This window comes from Triturus cristatus, chromosome 7 (genome assembly GCF_964204655.1).
Source record: "Triturus cristatus chromosome 7, aTriCri1.1, whole genome shotgun sequence".
Taxonomy (NCBI): domain Eukaryota; kingdom Metazoa; phylum Chordata; class Amphibia; order Caudata; family Salamandridae; genus Triturus; species Triturus cristatus.
In genome coordinates, this window is record NC_140590.1 from 1,694,286,342 (window position 1) to 1,694,304,369 (window position 18,028).

Consider the following 18,028-nt stretch of genomic DNA (forward strand, 5'->3'; position numbering starts at 1 on the left):
CAGTTTTGGAATATTATAAAATGGGATAGAGGAGGATATGCGGAACCTCCCCATAATAATGTTGCCCAGACCCAATGGTTAGATTTTTTTAACCCCCAATATGCTCGTAGCCTAGGTGAGGAGGAGTGTTCATTACCACTGGAAATTTTTTATCAAACCCAGATTTTCACCATCAATGATGTTAGCTTGGCATTGGATTGTGTGACAGGGGGTAGAGCCCCAGGCATGGATGGTATTCCGGCTGATGTTTTTTTAAGTGACAGACCATCTTGGTGTCAATATTTTGTACTTTTAGCTAATGCTGAGGCCAGGGGCGCTCCAATTCCAATGTCTTGAAAGGGAGCAGAAATAATCCTGGTTTTTAAGAAAGGCGATAAATCTTTCCCAAGTAACTATAGACCCATTAGTCTTATAGATTCAGCGCAAAAACTGATGGGGCGACTAGTTCAAAATAAAGTGCAGTCTTGGATTGAGGAAAACACAATTTTATCCCCATATCAAGCCGGCTTTCGTCCTTGTACTAGTTCCGTAGACCAGGTCTTTTATTTTATTATGCTTTATTGGAGGAATGTGGTTTTAACAAAAGGGTCGCTTTATGCAGTCTTTGTAGACCTAAAATCGGCCTTTGACTTGGTTCCCCGTTGCAAACTCTGGAGAGTCCTTGATGAACTGGGGATGGCCCCAGAGTTATTGACAATTCTCGTCCGCTTGCATGAGGGTAATTTTGCTAGAATCAGATGGGGGCACAGGGGGAGGTCACGGACACATTCCCCGTCGAGCGTGGTGTTCGGCAGGGTTGTGTCCTGGCCCCCACCCTATTTTCACTATACATAAATGGAATAGTTAGCCATCTTTGTAGTTCCCCCACTGATGCCCCTGTAATAGCTGGGGAACATGTACCTGTCCTCATGTTTGCGGATGGCACGATGATTATTTCAAGGACTCCGAGCGGGCTACAGAAGGCAGTTAATGCCTTTGGGGATTTTTGTCAGGAGCGTGGACTTGAGATTAACACATCGAAAACAAAGTTCATGTCCCTTAATCCACACAAATCTTTTAAAGGTAGTATTATTTTAAATAATACTCCCCAAGAGCAAGTAGAGGCTTTTACATACTTGGGTATTTTACTTCAGAGTAATATGTGCTGGAAACGACATCTGGATATGGCAATTTTAAAATTCCACCAGCATGCGGGCATTTTATTGTCCAAACACAAATCTTCTTTCACTAAACCAATCACCCCTGCATTGGAGGTATACAACATGAAAGTGTTGAGTGCCACCCTGTATGGGGCCGAATTATGGGGGTTTAACAACTTGAGCCAATAATCTAAAGCAGAGAATAAAATCTTACGTAGTTTAGTTGGCGTCCCCCAAAGTACTCCTACCGTCCCTCTTTTATTCGATTTAGGTAGGAAAAATGTGGTTGATACAGTGAGGTTGCGCCCTCTTTTATACTGGAGGCGAATTTGGACTACACCTAAACTCTCACATTATGCTCATGCTTTGAAGTATGTAATTTTGGCAGACCGACTTCACAAAATGTATTGGCTCAGAGAGATCAGGTCGCTTATAATAAAATTAGACCTTATTTCTCTATGGGAAGCACCGGATTTATCATCTTTCCCATCAAAAAAGCAATTAAAAGCCACATATTGGGAAATTGTCTTTTCAACATTTTATCTTGCCAATATGAACACTAACCTCACAGGCCGTTTTTTTAAAATTTAAGTCTAGACCATGGTGTGAAACTTACTGGGATATTATTGAGAGTCCCTTAGATCGTAAACTTTTTTCAGTTTAGGGTAGGATCTCTGCCAGTCAAAGCTTTTACATGTAAATGGGTGCAACCCCCAGATGATAAATGTATCAAGTGTCTGGATAAGGCTGAGACAATTGTTCACTTATTTTTTGTATGCCCCCTTTATATTGGCCCAAGACGTAAGTGGTTGAAACCCGTTTGTTCAAACATGGGTACACGACGGTATATTGAAGCCTTGAGGATATTGGAATCAGATTGTACCCCTTGTATAGCTATTGCTGTAGCAAAATTTTTAAGAGGGGCCTGGTTTATACGCACATGTTTTGCACAATTCCCAGTTGCTAGTTAAACTAATGTATGATGGTTTTAATATCGCTGGCTTTTTAGGAAATATTTTTTAGTGGTCATATATGAATTTTATTATGAACTAATCGACAATTATGAATAGTATTTAATAACCTTTTATCTTGTGTAAAGTCTTGTACTATTTGATTGTCTTGTGATATATGTATTGTTTGTGCTTTTATGACATATTGTCGAATAAAGCTATTTCCAAGGTACTCCTTTCTATTTTTAATCCCATCTCTTTTGAGGCTAATGTCAATTCTAGACGGCAAACGGAGAGTAGAATACACACTATACAAAGCGGTTCATGACGTGCATCTTTTTCAAGAATCTTCTCTTAATTTTGCAGCTACATTTGTACAATAGCTATGCATACTTTCTAGCTGGTAAACTTGAACATTATGCATACAGACTCCAAGGACCTAAGCAAAGAGGTTACACGTTGCAATTAAAGTGCTTTTCAGAAATGTCTCTTTTGAAGGGGTTGAAATGTGGAATTTAGAGCGGTCAATTATTCTTCCTTGTAGAAGATCCCTTTCAGAAAAATAGAAGCTAGGCTATAGGAGTGTTAAGGTGGCAACTTGGGGTATGGCGCAGTAGGGTTCCCATGCAGAAATATGAAATCTGTTTGATGCGTGAGAAACAGTTCACAGCTGTGTGCCCAAGCATTTCTTCCTGTAGTCTCATCTTGCACACTCCGCAGAATAGCACCAGACTATATTTGCCAGCTTTCCTACCTCTAGTGGAAAGCCTTCCTGTTTATATATGTTTTTTGGCTTTCATCCATAGCTGAATTCACATATTTGGTGAGGAAAGGTTCCATGAATTCTTTCAGATCTCTTCTGTTCTCCAAAGCCATCTAGCCTATTGCTCTCAGTTCCCTCTTCATATTTTCAAGGTCTGCCCCCTTTGAAATTTGTGAAACACCAGTCCTCCTAATGCAGAAGTCTTCAAACTGGGTGGTGGGCCCCCTAGGGGGGCCTTAACTGATACCAGGGTGGGGGGCCCAGGCACCGGTCAAAAGAAGCATCATGCTGATAGCAGTGCTTTGTTTTAAGCTGAAAACAAATGATCAGCAGAAAGCCACTCTGTAATGGGACATTTTGAAAAGGTTTAACATAACTCTGTTTAAATAAGTCTAGACATAATTTAACGTATCGAACAGAATAACTGTGAACAATTCGGGGGGGGAGGGGGGGACACTATTTTTTTTTCTACTGGGGGGTGTAGCATTAAAAAGCTTGAAGACCATTGTCCTAATCAGTTGCTACAGCCAACACAGCAAAAAGGTTCCCACTGTATTTACTCTGAACATCTGCCGAAATGAGAGATAAGACATCACCAACTGTAATGTACTAACAAAAAGACAACAGATACTTTTGAGTGAATTATCAAAATTAGCTCACTCGTCGTTCTATTAGGCAACAGGGTTTCTTTGTATATCGATCTATGCTATGAGCCTTCCCCAGGTTTTGTACCAAATTTGTTCAGTTGGTACACTATCACATTGTCCATTTAACCAAAGAATAAATATGTGATGAACGAGGGGTGTGAGGACCAGAGGGCTACATTTGACACGCTTAGCTCCACAAGTCGGGAACTATAGGCTGCTCCTTTCAGAGACTGAGTCTGATCAATTTAATGCTGTTAAAAGTGAGCTTCCTGTGCTATGACTGAAGCATTGTAAGGTAATGTGATATAACAGAACTCCTATTCAACATATTATAGCTTGGACTACCATGGCAGATTAAGCATCTGTGAGAAAGTGGCTCTGTATATACTTTTCCCAAAAAGGTACAGTGTGTACAGAGTCCACAGTCCCCAGAGGTTTGGCAGAGGCTAAAATTAAATATAACCTTACTCTCTAAAGTGGTAGCTTGGTCGAGCAGTAAGGCAGTATCAGAGGACAGTGTAAAGCATTTGTTGCACACACTCAGTCAGCAAATGGTCTCACACACTCAATAACTGAACTCTAGGCCAATGGTTTGTATAAAAAAATATGTTTGTTTTATTTTAGAACCAACAATAGGTATTAAAATATACTTTCTCAGAATGAGATGCTTTAGGTAAATACTTTTGCAATATGCAATTGGCTTTTGTAGAAAGTTACAGGTTGTTGCAATAGGCAACACAATTTTAAACACAATAATGCATTGAGTTCAATGGAAGTTTTAAGTTATTTGCTCTAGATTACTTTCAGGATTACTTTTGTGATTCCAAGACTGGATCCTAGATTCAGTCCTGGGACAGTTCTTAGAAACAAGTGATAAAAGTCGACTTAGTTACTGTTATGATTTTTAGGCAATATTTTGCCATTTTAAAAGTTGACAGAAGAAATTTCATAGAAAACAGTCAATGATTCCCTATGGAAGAAAATTCAAGTTGCAGGTATAGTATGTTCTCGTTACTTTTGTAATCCAGTACTGGGTACCTAGACTCAGTACTGGGACCTCTATCTAAAACAGGTAAGTAATTACGTTTTCACAGTTTGTACGATTTTTAAAGAATATTTGAAGTTTGCAAACATCGACACTTAGAAGAAATTTCACAGAAAAACAGTCAATGACTTCCTATGGAAGAAAATTGGGTTACTGGTAAGTACGGTTGTGAATATTTTTCAGGGTCAGTGCTGGGCACCAAGATCCAGCACTGGGATCTCTCCTAATAGCAGGTGAGTATTTTCGTTTTCGTTACTCGGCTGATTTTTGGTGAATATTTTAAGTTTTAGAAACTCCACACTTAGAAGAAATTTCAGAAGAAACCAGTCAATGTTACCCTATGGAGAAAATTGAGTTATCGGCTTTTGGGTAAGTAATCGACTGGCAGAGTTAAGGTTCTGGGCACAGACTAAGGGCCTCCCAGGGTCAGGTAGGTACAGTTGTTACACCCTCAGCGGCGCAGGGGCAGCCGGGTGCAGAGTGAGTTAGGCCCAATGTTATCCTATGGGAGGCAGGGGGGCCTTGGTTGGTGGCTGCTGACTAGCAGGCCACGCGGCTGTGGGAGCTGGGCTCCTGGTCACTTGCTCAGGGCAAATGGGGAAGTAGATAGGTACAGAGGTTACACTGCCAGGGCCACTCGGGCAGCTGGGTGCAGGGTGCTTTTGAGCCTTCGGGCGCTCAATTGATTTCAATGAGAAAGCTCCGGTTTGGAAAAAGACTGCAAGTTCGGGGAGGAAGATTCTTCAGGTGCCACCACCACTTCGAGAGGTAAGTTGGGTAGTTGGAGGATAGGTAGGTACCCAGGAGTTGGGCACAGGGGGCCGCAGGGCGCCGGGTGCAGGGGTGCCTTTTGGTGTCGGGAAATCTTACCCTCACGGTTGGGGGGGGGGTACCTGGTTCTGAGGCTGCAGGCGTCGTCAGGAGCGTCGAGGGAAGTCCTTGGGTGCCGGACTCAGGGTCACAGTCGCCGGGGGGTCATCCTCGTGGTCTTTGTTCACTCCGGCACAGGCCAGGCTCCGCAGATGCAGAGTGGGCTGATGACAGGGATTAAATGCTGATTTTGAGCAGAGCCTCTGCTCATGGGAGTCCCAGGTGCTTAGAGCCAAAAGGTAGCCAGGTCCTCCGGGGTTTTTGAGGTTGCTAGCCACAAGAGGTGCTGGGTTGTAGCAGGTTCGAGGGTCGACAGGCCGGTAGGGCTGGGGCCAAAGCAGTTGGTGTCTGCCTCTTCTTAGCAGCTGCACGGCAGGTCTTCTTTCTTCTTGCTCTTCTTTGTATTTTGGAATCTGGAATCTGGGGAAGGAAGGTTCAGGGTGCACCTAAATACTAGATTTAGGGGCGTTACAGGTAGGTGAAGGGCAGGGACCAATGGGTTCCTGTCCTTGGGTGGGTACACCCCTATTCTGCCACTCTCCTGTGGGAGGGGGGCAGTAGCCTAGTCCTGATTGGGTAGGGCCTCCCATCTGCAAGATGGCGAGCGCCCGGAGATGTGCTTCACCTCGCCTCCCCCACCTGAGGGGTGGGTTTGGCAGGCTGGCACATCCCCTGTCCTTATTTGGGGTTTCCGGCCAGGCTTCCCGCCACAGTGGGGGTTGCAAGTGGCCTGGGGAAGCTAACAGAGGCGGCATGCCTTTGAAGATTCCCCCTGCCCATCCTGGGCGAGGAGATCTAGCACCTCGTCCAGGATGTGCATTGTTACAGGCCCATGAGAGTAGGGGCTCTCCTACCCAGGGGTCCAGCAACATGTCTGCTGTGTGGCAGCCTAGGCAGCCTCCCAGACCAGAGGTGGTTTGTAGGCTAGGTTTCAGGGGGCATCTCTAATATGCCCTCTGTGGTGCTTGGTACATTAAATCCCACACTGGCATCAGTGCGGGTTTAATGTGCTGAGAAGTTTGATACTAAACTTCTCAGTTTTCAGTGTTGCCTTTATGGTACTGTGGAGTTCGTGTTTGACAAGCTCTCAGCACCATGTACTCTTAAATGGCAGCACTGCACTTACAGTGCCCAGGAATGGACCTGGGTACTGTAGGGGCACATGACTCATGCTCCTGTGCCCACATCACTGGCATAGGGCACCCAGCTAGAGGGGTGGCTGATGTATGCCAGGGCAGTGTAGGTGGTGGGCATGGCACACAGGGATGTGTGCCATGTCGACTCTTTGTTTTGTCTTGTACCCAGACACTCAGCCTGCAAGGGCAGTGTGTGTGTGTTAGGGTACAGGGCCTCTAAGGGTGGCACAATGAGTGCTGCAGCCCTTAGAGGCCTTCCCTGGTCACAAGGCCCTGGGTACCATTTACCAGGGGCTGACATGTGGCCAGGGTTTGCCAATTTGGGTTTAAGGTTTTTAGGGAAGGAACGTTGGCCCTGGGCACCTGATTAGCAGGAGTCCAGGGCACACTTAGTTAAAGTACATTCAGCAATTCAGCAAAATGTGGGGGCATACCATACAAGAAAGATGGCACTTTCTCACAGCATCCTATCTCCCCAACCATGGCTTCACTTGTCCTCAGGGACCTGCTGTAGTGGGTTGATGTTCAGATAAGCATTCAGGATTATGAAATTTAAAGATGTGATGGAGCTCAGTAGAGAAGTCGTCTGGTGTATCAACGGGTGTTGCTTTAGCTGACGTGACAACTATATCTTTGTTAGTGGAATTTTATTTAGCTCAATGTTTTTGTAGTATTCTTCCAGTTGATGTAAAGTCCTGTTGGTGTTTTTTTTTAAAACCTGAGGGTCACACCTATTTTACTGCAGTCCCTGTAATGTCAGAACTTTCCACTAACATCATCTTTTCAATTGGGGATTTAACAACGTCTTCCAAGAAATGGGGTCTCTGTTTGTAAATGGAGAATTTCTCCACAAGGTACTAAACATTGAAGGTGGTCCTGACTTTAAAAGTGGTCTTAACATCATAAGTAGTCTCATGTCAAAGGTGGTCTCTGGTGGTATGTGTCTTAATGACGTACAAGTCTTATGTCGTATGGTGAGATGACAAGCATGTGACTGGCAATCCCTTCTTTGAAGCCAGATTCTTTGATATAGACAAAGATGGCAGAGACTACAATATTCTTGTTTTTGTGCTTCTGATGTTTCCATTGGGGTTTCAGAAACAAGTTGAAACACTATGTCTAGAGGTGGAGGTATTTCTACTCACCACAGTCTGCCATCTTCATGGACATGCACGAAAGCAGAACTTTTCAGAAACTACTGATTTGTTCTATTAGGAATGGTAAAAACAGAGTGGCCCAGTTCTCAATGATCCTTCACAGAGGTACAGAAAACGATCGGAATTTACAATTGTTAAATGCTGTGCATTGTGAAAGAATGAAATTGCTGGTTCCCGCAAAGGAGCAGTGTTGTTTTTTCAGGTTTTTCCAGCTCTCTACTCCATTCCCTTCCACACATTCTTTTTAAAAATTAAGTAGTACAAGAAAAATCAGCCACTCTTTTGTGACCACAGTTTACCTACTTATTCTAATTGGCTTAATTTTTAAAGAAAATGATGCACATTTAAAATGTTATGTTTTTGTGACTGTGTGCTGGGATCTGCAGAATCCTTTGAGGTACAATTTGGGGTGGAGCACACCTTTTACTCTTTTGGAAAACTTGAGCTCTACATATAGAAAGACCCAATTGCTCCCTTTGTGACCTAATATTCTAATGCAGGGAAAAGGGTTTTTTCAAAAGCTGGCATCAGCCTAAGCTGTTAACCCTAAAAAAGAGAAGAACTGTAGGACCTCCACATGGGATCCAAAATACATACAATCCCATCTGGAACTTGATTGATTAATTGCAAGGCAATCATGTCACCAACATCCATGGGACCACCCCCAGATAAAGGCAGCAAGTGGTTGGCAGTCTTAAGCAAATACACAGAAGGGCAGTGGCCACGCAACAGCATATTGCTAATTCAGTTTCGCTTACGACCACCAGCTTTAGGATGACATGGAAGACCTAAGGTCGCATCTTCCTGAAGAGTATCAAGTACCCCTCCCCCGCCTTGAAACCCTTACGGGTAAGTTGCGCGCTTTACAAATTTACTGATTGATTGATATAAGCTAAGGAAGTCACAGAAGAGGGGAAAATAATCACCAACTCTTGCCTAAACCTGCTTTAGACACACTGACACAGCTAGCAAACAATTGGCTACAGAGACTGTTAAGGTAACATACATATTTATGCATTTTGGGGTTTAAACCTGAAATCCAGGCCCACACTCTGGAATCCATAAAGAAAGCAAGTAAGACAGGTAAAGCCATGGAGGCCTTGTAGACATTCGAGCCTGTGCTAAAAAAGTAAATATCTTTGACAGAAGAGGTCAGGGGAGGGCTGCATACCCTTCCATATAGCAAAGGTAACCCTCAGGGAGTCAGTTGGATCAGACAGAACAACAACAACTGCATCAAGCTAAGTTATTTTTCGTGCCGAAGAAAGTGTGGTGGTGGGACCTCCAAAGGAGGAGCCTCACAATCAACCAAGTGACTTGTTGCAGCCTCCCAGGCCCAATCCCACATACGCGTATCTAGGGATAAGACAAAGGAAGTCAATTACCAAAGGCACATGAGTGCCAAACATAAGACACAGATATTGTGGAGAGCTCATTAAAACACCACCTACCATACTCCCAAAACAAAAAATATAGGAGAAGGATCAAAAGAAAGCACTGCAAATGGAAGTACAAAAAATATTGGAAAAGGAGACAGTAGAGCTAGTGCTCCAAGGGTAATAAATCACTGGAGTTTACTTCCTTGTCCCCAGGTAAGATTTAACCCTGCAGCCAATACTGGACCTGGGGTTTGTCAATTTTGTCATAACTCAAAGGTTCCACATGACAACACCTCTGAAGGTCACACCCCTGTTAGAAGAAAAGTTCTGTCTGGCGACTGTAGACCTAGGAGACGCCCAATTCCACATCTTGATTCACCGTTCACCTAATGGCACCTTCAGTTTATGTTGAGTAGGGTGCATTACCATTTCAGAGTGCTAGACTTTGACATAAAATCTGCAAGAAGGATGTTTACCAGGATGGTGGTATCTTCCTCCTAAGGGGGCAGTCTATTCATGTGTATCCTTATCTAGGTGGTTGGTAAAGGTAAGCAAATTCAGTCAATGCATGGAAAACTTACAGAAAGTAGTAAGCATACTTCACCAACTCAGGTGCTCCATAAATTCAAAAAAGGCTCCCCTACTCCAAAGATGACAGATTCAGATACCCCAAAAGTAATAGCATACCTGACTCCATAGAGTACAGGCATTACCATAGGTCACATGTCTGTCGATGAGGAAAGGGATGAAAATTTTGGGTTAATGGACTATTGTATCCAACTAACGCCAAATATGAGATTGTACATGAGAACCATTCAAGAATGGCTGAACAACCTGTGGTCGAAAACGTCAGGAATATTAGAGGAACTGGTGGTTGCTACATACAAAGTCTGCAAGTAGTTACATTGATAGACCAAAGAGAACATGATTAAGGGTAGGTCATTCACTTTACCTCTACGTCAGGCTATAATAACAGATGTCACATGGGGCTTGCAGAGCACACATGAGACACCTGCCTAAAATAGGAGTGTCAGTCTCATACGTACTATCCAAACAGCTCAGTCCAACTGTAAGTGGACAATAGCAAGAGACTTAACTTCATCCCAGAAGCAGAAAATTCACTCTGACAATCCCAGCTGGTGAACAAACATTTCCTGCAAATGGTAATTAAAATCCAAGCTGGTAGGCACAGTGTTCCAAAAGTGGCACAGACCAGCCTCTGGCAACACTGATTTTTTTTAACAAGACACCCAACACCTGAATGTCTTGTGGTGCAAACATTCACAAGTAAAGTCAATGGCTGCTATTCGTCGTGCTGCTTCCTTGTCCTGAAGGAGGATTGAGGCCTCAGGCCAGTACTGGACCACTGACCAGTGACCAGTGAATTCCTTTTTGAAGGAGAACAAATTGAAAGTTCTCTGTTTAGCTAAGATTGTCTCTGCTCCTGATCCTGGGGACTGGATGGTGTTCCTGGACCTGCAGGACCCATATTTTCATATGCCCATCCTGCAGTCCCATTGACTTTACCTGCTGGTCATTGTGAGGTCGGAAAATTTTCTTTGCAGCCTCCCATGTGTTCACGAAAGAGATGGTGGTGGTCCTAGTTCATCTTGGGAGTTGGGTGTCCTTGAGGGAGCCTTATTTTTCAATACATCTAGCTTCAATGTTGCTTCTTCGACGATATTTGGATCTCACAAAGGACAGCTCTAGACCTCTGGAGGTGGCAGACGAGCACCAGCAGCGACAGCTAAATACCTTCAGCACTCCCTTTGACCCTCTTCACAGCTGTCCCTTGCTGCTCCTCACCATCAAGACTATTTCTCGTCACCATTTCCTTGGCGCATCTAATGAGAGAGCTTCATTCTCTCTGTTGTAACACACTGTACGGTGCAATCTTACTAGACAAACTGTTTTTGCTGGTGTGAGAATTATTCTTGCAGAAAGTTTCGATGCCGTTCCAAGTTTGTCAAACCTTCACGCAGCTGGTGTTTATGCTTCACCTCACCCCTCTAATGAGGAGCGTCTCCATCGTTCAGACCCAAAAAGATCACTGAACTTATACATTGATTTTACCAGAGAATACAGTGTGGACGATCAGCAGTTTGTCGAATTCAGTGAAGCTAGGCAAGGCTGTGCAGAAATGGACCTTCTCCTACTTAATTGTCCTAGTCATTAACATCCTTAGCAAAAAAGCTGTCTCTAAAAGGTCTGCAAGCCTGTACATGAATCTGTGTTACGCCTTGTTCAAAGGAGCCCTCAGAAGGGTGTTAATACTCATTCCACCAGAAGAAAGGTTACCAGTATGGCTTTGGGCATCCCACTTAGGTATCTGCCAGGCAGTCCCATGGCTTCTGTACACACTCTCACCAGACACTACTTTATTGATCCCAAATCCACAGGGAGGGCTATTTTGCACACTCAGTCACGCTGGAGTTCCTTGTGTAAGTCCATTCCTCTAAGGTGGAATAGCTTTGTGTAAGAATTCTGTGGATAGAAGTATCGATCAGAAGACTATGCTACTTATCTTCGGTCACACTCTTCTAGGTGGATGCTGTCTCTCAATGTAGATTGATCCTCCCCATTTTGTAAAATGGACTTTCAGGAATTTATGAAGTTCCATGCTAGAGTCACACACAGCCATTTCAATTGGTTATCCTACCTCCACCTCTGAGTCCCGGGAAGATACAATTTATAAAATGGCTCATATCAGGAAGTGTGACGGCCAATGGTGCCACCTGTTGCCATGCAGGAGCTGTTATGATAAATTTCCAGAACTGGTCTGGGGAGAATCTCGTGGGGAGGACTCTTTGGGTACAGAGTATCCATCACAAAGAACCTTATCAGAGGTAAGTAACTTATTAATTTGGACAATTTTAAACCAAAATTAAAATATTGATTGATGAATTGAGTGTGGTTCAGTGGCCTCACAATTTCAAATACAGTCTGTTAAGATAGCTGTTTTGTGTGATTTTACTGCAACAGGATGCCCCCTCTGTGTAACCATTGCAAATATAGTAGGAAGTTGTTAGTGTCACATCGGCCTGGAAGCTGGAGTAGGTGGTATCCTTGCATATATTAAATGCAATAACAAACCAGCAGTACTACTGACAACCACTAAATGTGCCTTCACAGGAAAATGCTAGCATCAAACTTTAAGTTTTCTGTGCGAGGACATCTCATACTTTAATGTGTATTTGTGGCAGGATTTTTTCAGATAGATAAGCTGTGCAAGTCTGTGTCTGAGAAAGCTTGCTCTTCCATGTAATTATCAAACTTTAATATTGCTAGTTCTCTAGCTTTCAAATTAAAACTTGTAACAAACTTGATGGGTCCTGTGTTGGGATCAATAACTAATCACTTTTATTGCCCAGCTTGCAGTAGTCCTCTTGTTTCTTCTGTTGAGCCTGTTCATAATCTTTCTCAATAGCAGTGCTTATGTAGCATCTCATCGAGAAGCACTGGAATATCTCCCTGCTGTGTCTAAGGATATCAACTTCCCCCAAACAGTTGCAACTCGTACTCAGAACTGTCGATATCTAACACTTCATACTCCATTTAGTGACTTTGGATGGTGGCTGCATGTGATCAGTAGGAGATCCAAGTTATTTCACAATGCAGAGTGTTTTGATTTTATCTGAGTCATAGAGTGTATTTTAAGATAGATGATTACAATAGGATCAATAATTTTCATAAGGCTTTATTCGAACACAAAACGAGTTCATAAAAGCACGCATTAAAAAGACAACAATTCAGAGGCAGGAAAATACATCAGTGTAAAATGATTAAAAAAGCATACTTTTCCTAGCATAGGATCAATCTTGTGAGTGCATCTGAGATAGATGTTTTCAGTCAGTTTAATTCAGTTCATTCAAACATGAACTTGGTTAAAAACTCTGTTCTGCTGCTCCATTAGTGAAAGACGTTGATATAATGCAGCCTGGGGATACCGTGCATCAATATTGTAAACGGAAGTACTGTCTTCATGCCGTGGTGCTTCTCCTACCAGCCCATGGTGATTTAGACAGAGAAGGGGCATGGAATCTGTCGATGGGAGTACCATGAAATTGATTCAGTCGATTGATTGAATAGGATGAGATTGTGAGTCAGTCAGAAACTTACCATGTCCACTAAAAGATTTCTGTTCAGTAACCCATTTAAGTGGCATGGTCCCAGAAAATAGTTGGATGCATTAAATCAAAGAGCTTTCTATACTGGTGTATTGAGAGATCTGATCTATTGTTTCAATTTGATATGTCGAGTTCTCAAGTTGTGTACTGAGCTGGCCGATCAATCTACGTGGACCCAGTGGCCCGTATGCTGTATGCACTCCCTTTCTTGAAGTATTTGCCCTGTGGAGGGAAGAATCCGAGGACATCAATGCATGCTTGGGAGTACCTGCTGGACTCCCATGATGTAAACAAATACCATCTTAGTGACAAAATGGCTATCAGAACCTCAGCTTCCACGAAGGCATGAGCGAGAGAGTTAGAGAGAAAGATGGAGGGAAGGATGGATTGGAGTGGAACAGACACATTTACTGAAGAACAAAAATATATGTTCGAGGCATATGAGCTGCAGATTACACACTGTGCATATTAAAGTCTTTGATTCCGGTCGTCGGCGAAGGCCTTCGGGCCTACTTAGGCTCCGGTCCCGGCTGATGGAAAGGACGCCATTTAAAAGTGTCCTCAATGTGGGTCGAAGTTTCCCCACATCGATCTCCATGAGGTGTGCAACCTCTGCCTCTCTCCAGAGCACGAGGCAACGGACTGTCCAGCTTGTGCCTCCTTCCGATCGAAGAAAACGATCCGGGACCAACGATCAAGGAGAACAATGGCTCACTCGTCGACTTCGATCCCCAACGACATCTTCGAAGAAGGGGTCGATGTTCTGGAACAGCACACCAAAGAGGGCCTCGTCAGCGCCTCCGAAGCTGACGAGTCCGACGTCGAGGACATCACTCCGGCACAGAGGGGCGTGAGTACAAACGTCGACCCCAACTCAAAACCCCCCTCCATGCCATTGAAAAAGGCTTCAGTCACGCCTTCGGGCCTAGGTATGCACCAAAAGACTGCTTCCCATACCTCGCTTTCGGGCCCGGTTATGAAACCCATCAAGCCTTCAGGCAGCTCGGGCTTGAGCCAGCCTACCCTCAGTGCCGAAAAAATCTCATCCACACCAGCACCGAAGAAGAAAACGGCCCTTCCCTCGTCCACGCCAAGCTTGACACCGAAGCCTTCGGCGCCGAAGGTTACCACCGACTCATCGGCACCGATACCATCCTCGGAGCCGAACAAGAAGCCGAAAATCCTCGACTCCCACACCTCCAAACTGAAACCCACCTCGGAACCGAGGAAGTCAAAAGACACTTCCAAACCAAGAACCAGTGCCGAATTGACGCCTAAAAAACCCACGGCTCCATCACCATCGGCACCAAAGGATCAGCCGCCTACAGAGGAACTGTTTTGACCTGATCCTTATCAAAAAACCCTCGCAAAGGATCCAAAGACTGGGCATTTAACGCTTAGCACCAGAAAAAGACCACTGGACAAGCCTGCACCAGCTCCACCACTAACAAGCATTTACAATGCAATGGTCTAGGCATTGTTAAAGTTAGAGCTATTGGCATTGCTCATGACATTATTTTTGTTTATGTTTTTTTTTTTAAACATTTAAATAAACGGCATTTTTATTTACAATGTCAATAGCTTTATCACTCTCAAATGCGAGACCTATTGCATTTGCACCCACACACACAAAGCCAATCACACACACACAGCCACTCACATAGAGCAAGCAACCCACACACAAATAGAGCCACCTACACACACACGCAGTAGCCCACTGACCTATTTACATTATGTGCCCTTTGTGATCTGCATGGTACATGTTCTTTGCTGCAGGCACATTAACCCTATGTGCTACCTTTCCAGGAGTCAAAACTTCCACTAGACAAAACTCTGATCTCTCTCTAGGAAGAACATTAAACATCAATCATAAGTATACAGTTTTAGAAAAATACACTTCGTGATCCTCCTAGGTAATAAAGGCCACGAGAAAACAACTCCATAATTTGTGTATCTGTTTGATGCAAGATCGGACTGGGAACAGCAACCAGCCCTGCCCGGTTGATCCTCGACCGACCCTCGGAGCGGGGGGAGGTGTTTGGGGGTGCTAGCAAAACGCACCCCTCCCGCTATTCTTTCAGGGGGCCGATATTGCGGCACTGCTGCAAAACCGGTCCCCCATAAGAAAAGCAGCCCCCGCGGGCACAAAACTAGACCCCACCCCTCCGACCCACTGGGGAAATGGCCGGTGCCCGTTATGGCAAGTCCGGCCCTGGTATGATGTAGTTGCTTAGACTGGGGTCCCCAGCTTCCAGTATGGTTTTATTGGGGGCCAATGGACGTCAACTTGTCAAGAATCGATGTTTTAGACTACATGTGCCACATTTTACCTGCTCACCCTGCAAACCAAAAACTGTTTATTTCAGACTGCCCTATGGCAGAAGACAAAATATTCAAAACATTATGATTGAGAAAAAAAATCAGTTTACCTGGTACGTTGGACTTCCTTAGCTATAGAAACCTGTTTGGGAACTTTGCCGCCCTGTAGTCACGACTGTAAACAATTTTCATAATCACCTATAATAATCTGTGCATTCCTAATGCAAACGTCTAATTTGATGATTTGTCTTTGAAAAGGTTTAAAACAAAACACTGATCAGTCCAACATGACACCATGGAAATGTGGACCAGGTACCATTCTTCAAATTTACAAAAAGGCTCAGCATTTGTTTGTAGGGGCATTTTCGACAAACATTACCTGCCGCACATGGAGGGAATCCCAAGCATACGGGCAAGCGGCGGCTTGAGTGGTGTAGATGTTGCCTCATACGAGGTAACATTGTCCTCCTCGTGTCCCCCCCGACCTCAAGGGGGCCCACTCTGGCATTGTGCATGGGCGCCTGGACGTTCACGGAGAGAGCTCCAGGCTCAGTCGAGCGCGGGCCCCCCCTTCATGCACATCGCAGGGGGGCACCCTCACGTTCCTTTACGCCACTGGGTGCCTCCGCCATGACGGACACTTGGGCCTCTCCGTTTAGGTCGAAATGGCTTCCCGGATTCTTCGATCTGCAGAGCAGCACTGGGCGGCTGAATTTCTAGGATGTTCGCATTTTATGAAGGATGTAGGTTCACAGTCGTCTCGTGCCTGCAAGTGACGCGTCGATCCAAGGTGTTCCATCACCCAGTCACTATGTGCGAGCGCACACAATGGAAGTGTGTATTCCATTCACTGCGTGAATAATTTCACATTTCATGGAACCCGTAAAACAGCCCGCGTGAAAAGCAGAAAGAACTCATTTGAGTTTCTCGTCCGAGAAACGCCCACGAAATACATGCATAGTAAATGCATAAATTAAGATACAGATTAGTAAGCGATAAGGGAATGTTTGGAAATAGGCAGTACTCGGCTGTATTGATAACTTAAAGCTGGGTGGTTTGCAATATGACATTTCCGCCGCATTACTTTAAGATACCAGATCAATAACGGTTAAGAATGAATGCAGCGGGGGAGGAGCCAAGATGGCGACCGGGACGGCAGCGTAGGCTCCCGGCTCCGTGAACCTCCGCACCCCGCACAGATATCCTGCACGAGATCCTTAGCCTGCGCTATCTACCCGTGTTGGTGAACGCGAGCGGCAACCGGCCGTGTGACCCCGAAGTTTCTGGCAGCGGTACCGCCGGAGAAATGTCCGTCTGAAGTTTGCGGCCTGTGCAGCCCCGGAGCCAGGATCTCGAGTGAACGCCGTGGCCGGGCGGCAGTGCAACAACAACGGCCTTTGGTGACTGGGTGGGGTCGGACTGCCGGAGTGGTGCGAATGTCGGACTGCGCTTCGCCGTGGTCGCTCCTACCACTAAGCGTAGCTGAACGAGTGCGTGCCTGAGGTGGCAACTACAGGACTCTCCGGTGATTGCTTCAGCCTTCGCCGGTGAGCTGCCCGGACGCCGCCCGTAACTTGTCCCGATTCTTGCGGGCTGCTCCCGGATTTTCGCGGGCGCTGGTCCGTGGTGGGGACGACTGTGGCCCGTGACCACACACCGGACACATTGCCTGCCTGCCCTCGGAACCCAGTTACCAGTGCCATGGAACCCGAGGCGCTTGTGTATGAGCCCCGGTCCCGATCTGGGATGGACCTACCCAGCGGCCATTTTGGTATGCCAGAGTCCACCATCCTGTACACTGGGTTGCAGCAGGATTGGGAGGGTGTGACTCTGAGGAGCGTAGCGGAGCGAGCGCCGGGAGCTGTACTGGGGTACGGTGACCTTCTCGAGGCTCTCGGTGCCCTTCACTCCACCCTGATTCACGGAGCCTGGGTGTTGGGGAGCAAGCTCGATGGAGTGACATCAGCGTCGGAACAGTTGCCGCCTGCCTATCCCCAGGTACACTGGGACTTCTCACGCCGCGCACGGGGGAACAGTGTCGTGGCCGCCCCTGTGAATAGTGCACACCTGGACTCTCCGGACAGTATATTAACGTGCGATCAGCTGGCTGTGGATTTGGTCTGTTCCGGAGGTTTCGGACCTGAGCGGGGGGGGGGGGTGGCCTTGTCCCGTGCACGGTCTCCGACGACCCAGGCAACGTCCAAGCAACGGTCGCCCGCCCTGGCTGATTCCGCCTTCCTGGGCCTGGTGTGCAGTGTAAATCCTGGCTCGGCATCGGGAAAGACGATCCTCCCTAGAGCTGACTGTGTCGATCTTCAGAGCCCTTTACCCTACCTGTGTGTGTCGCTTCCTGAGTTTTATTGGACACTTCTCTTCCTGGTAACATTGGACATGGCACTGGGACGAGGGGAATGCATGGGTGGGTTTGCAAAGAGTGGCCAAGGATGATGCTGACCCTTCCGAGGTGGTCACCTACTAGGCGGGCGGGCTCGGGAG

General features: G+C 45.7%; 1 protein-coding gene across 1 annotated transcript in view; it reads right to left on the minus strand.

Moving 5' to 3' along the window:
- The window catches only part of LOC146812790 (uncharacterized), a 266,004-nt gene that overhangs the window by 22,497 nt on the left and 225,479 nt on the right, over positions 1-18,028 (minus strand). The window lies entirely within an intron of this gene.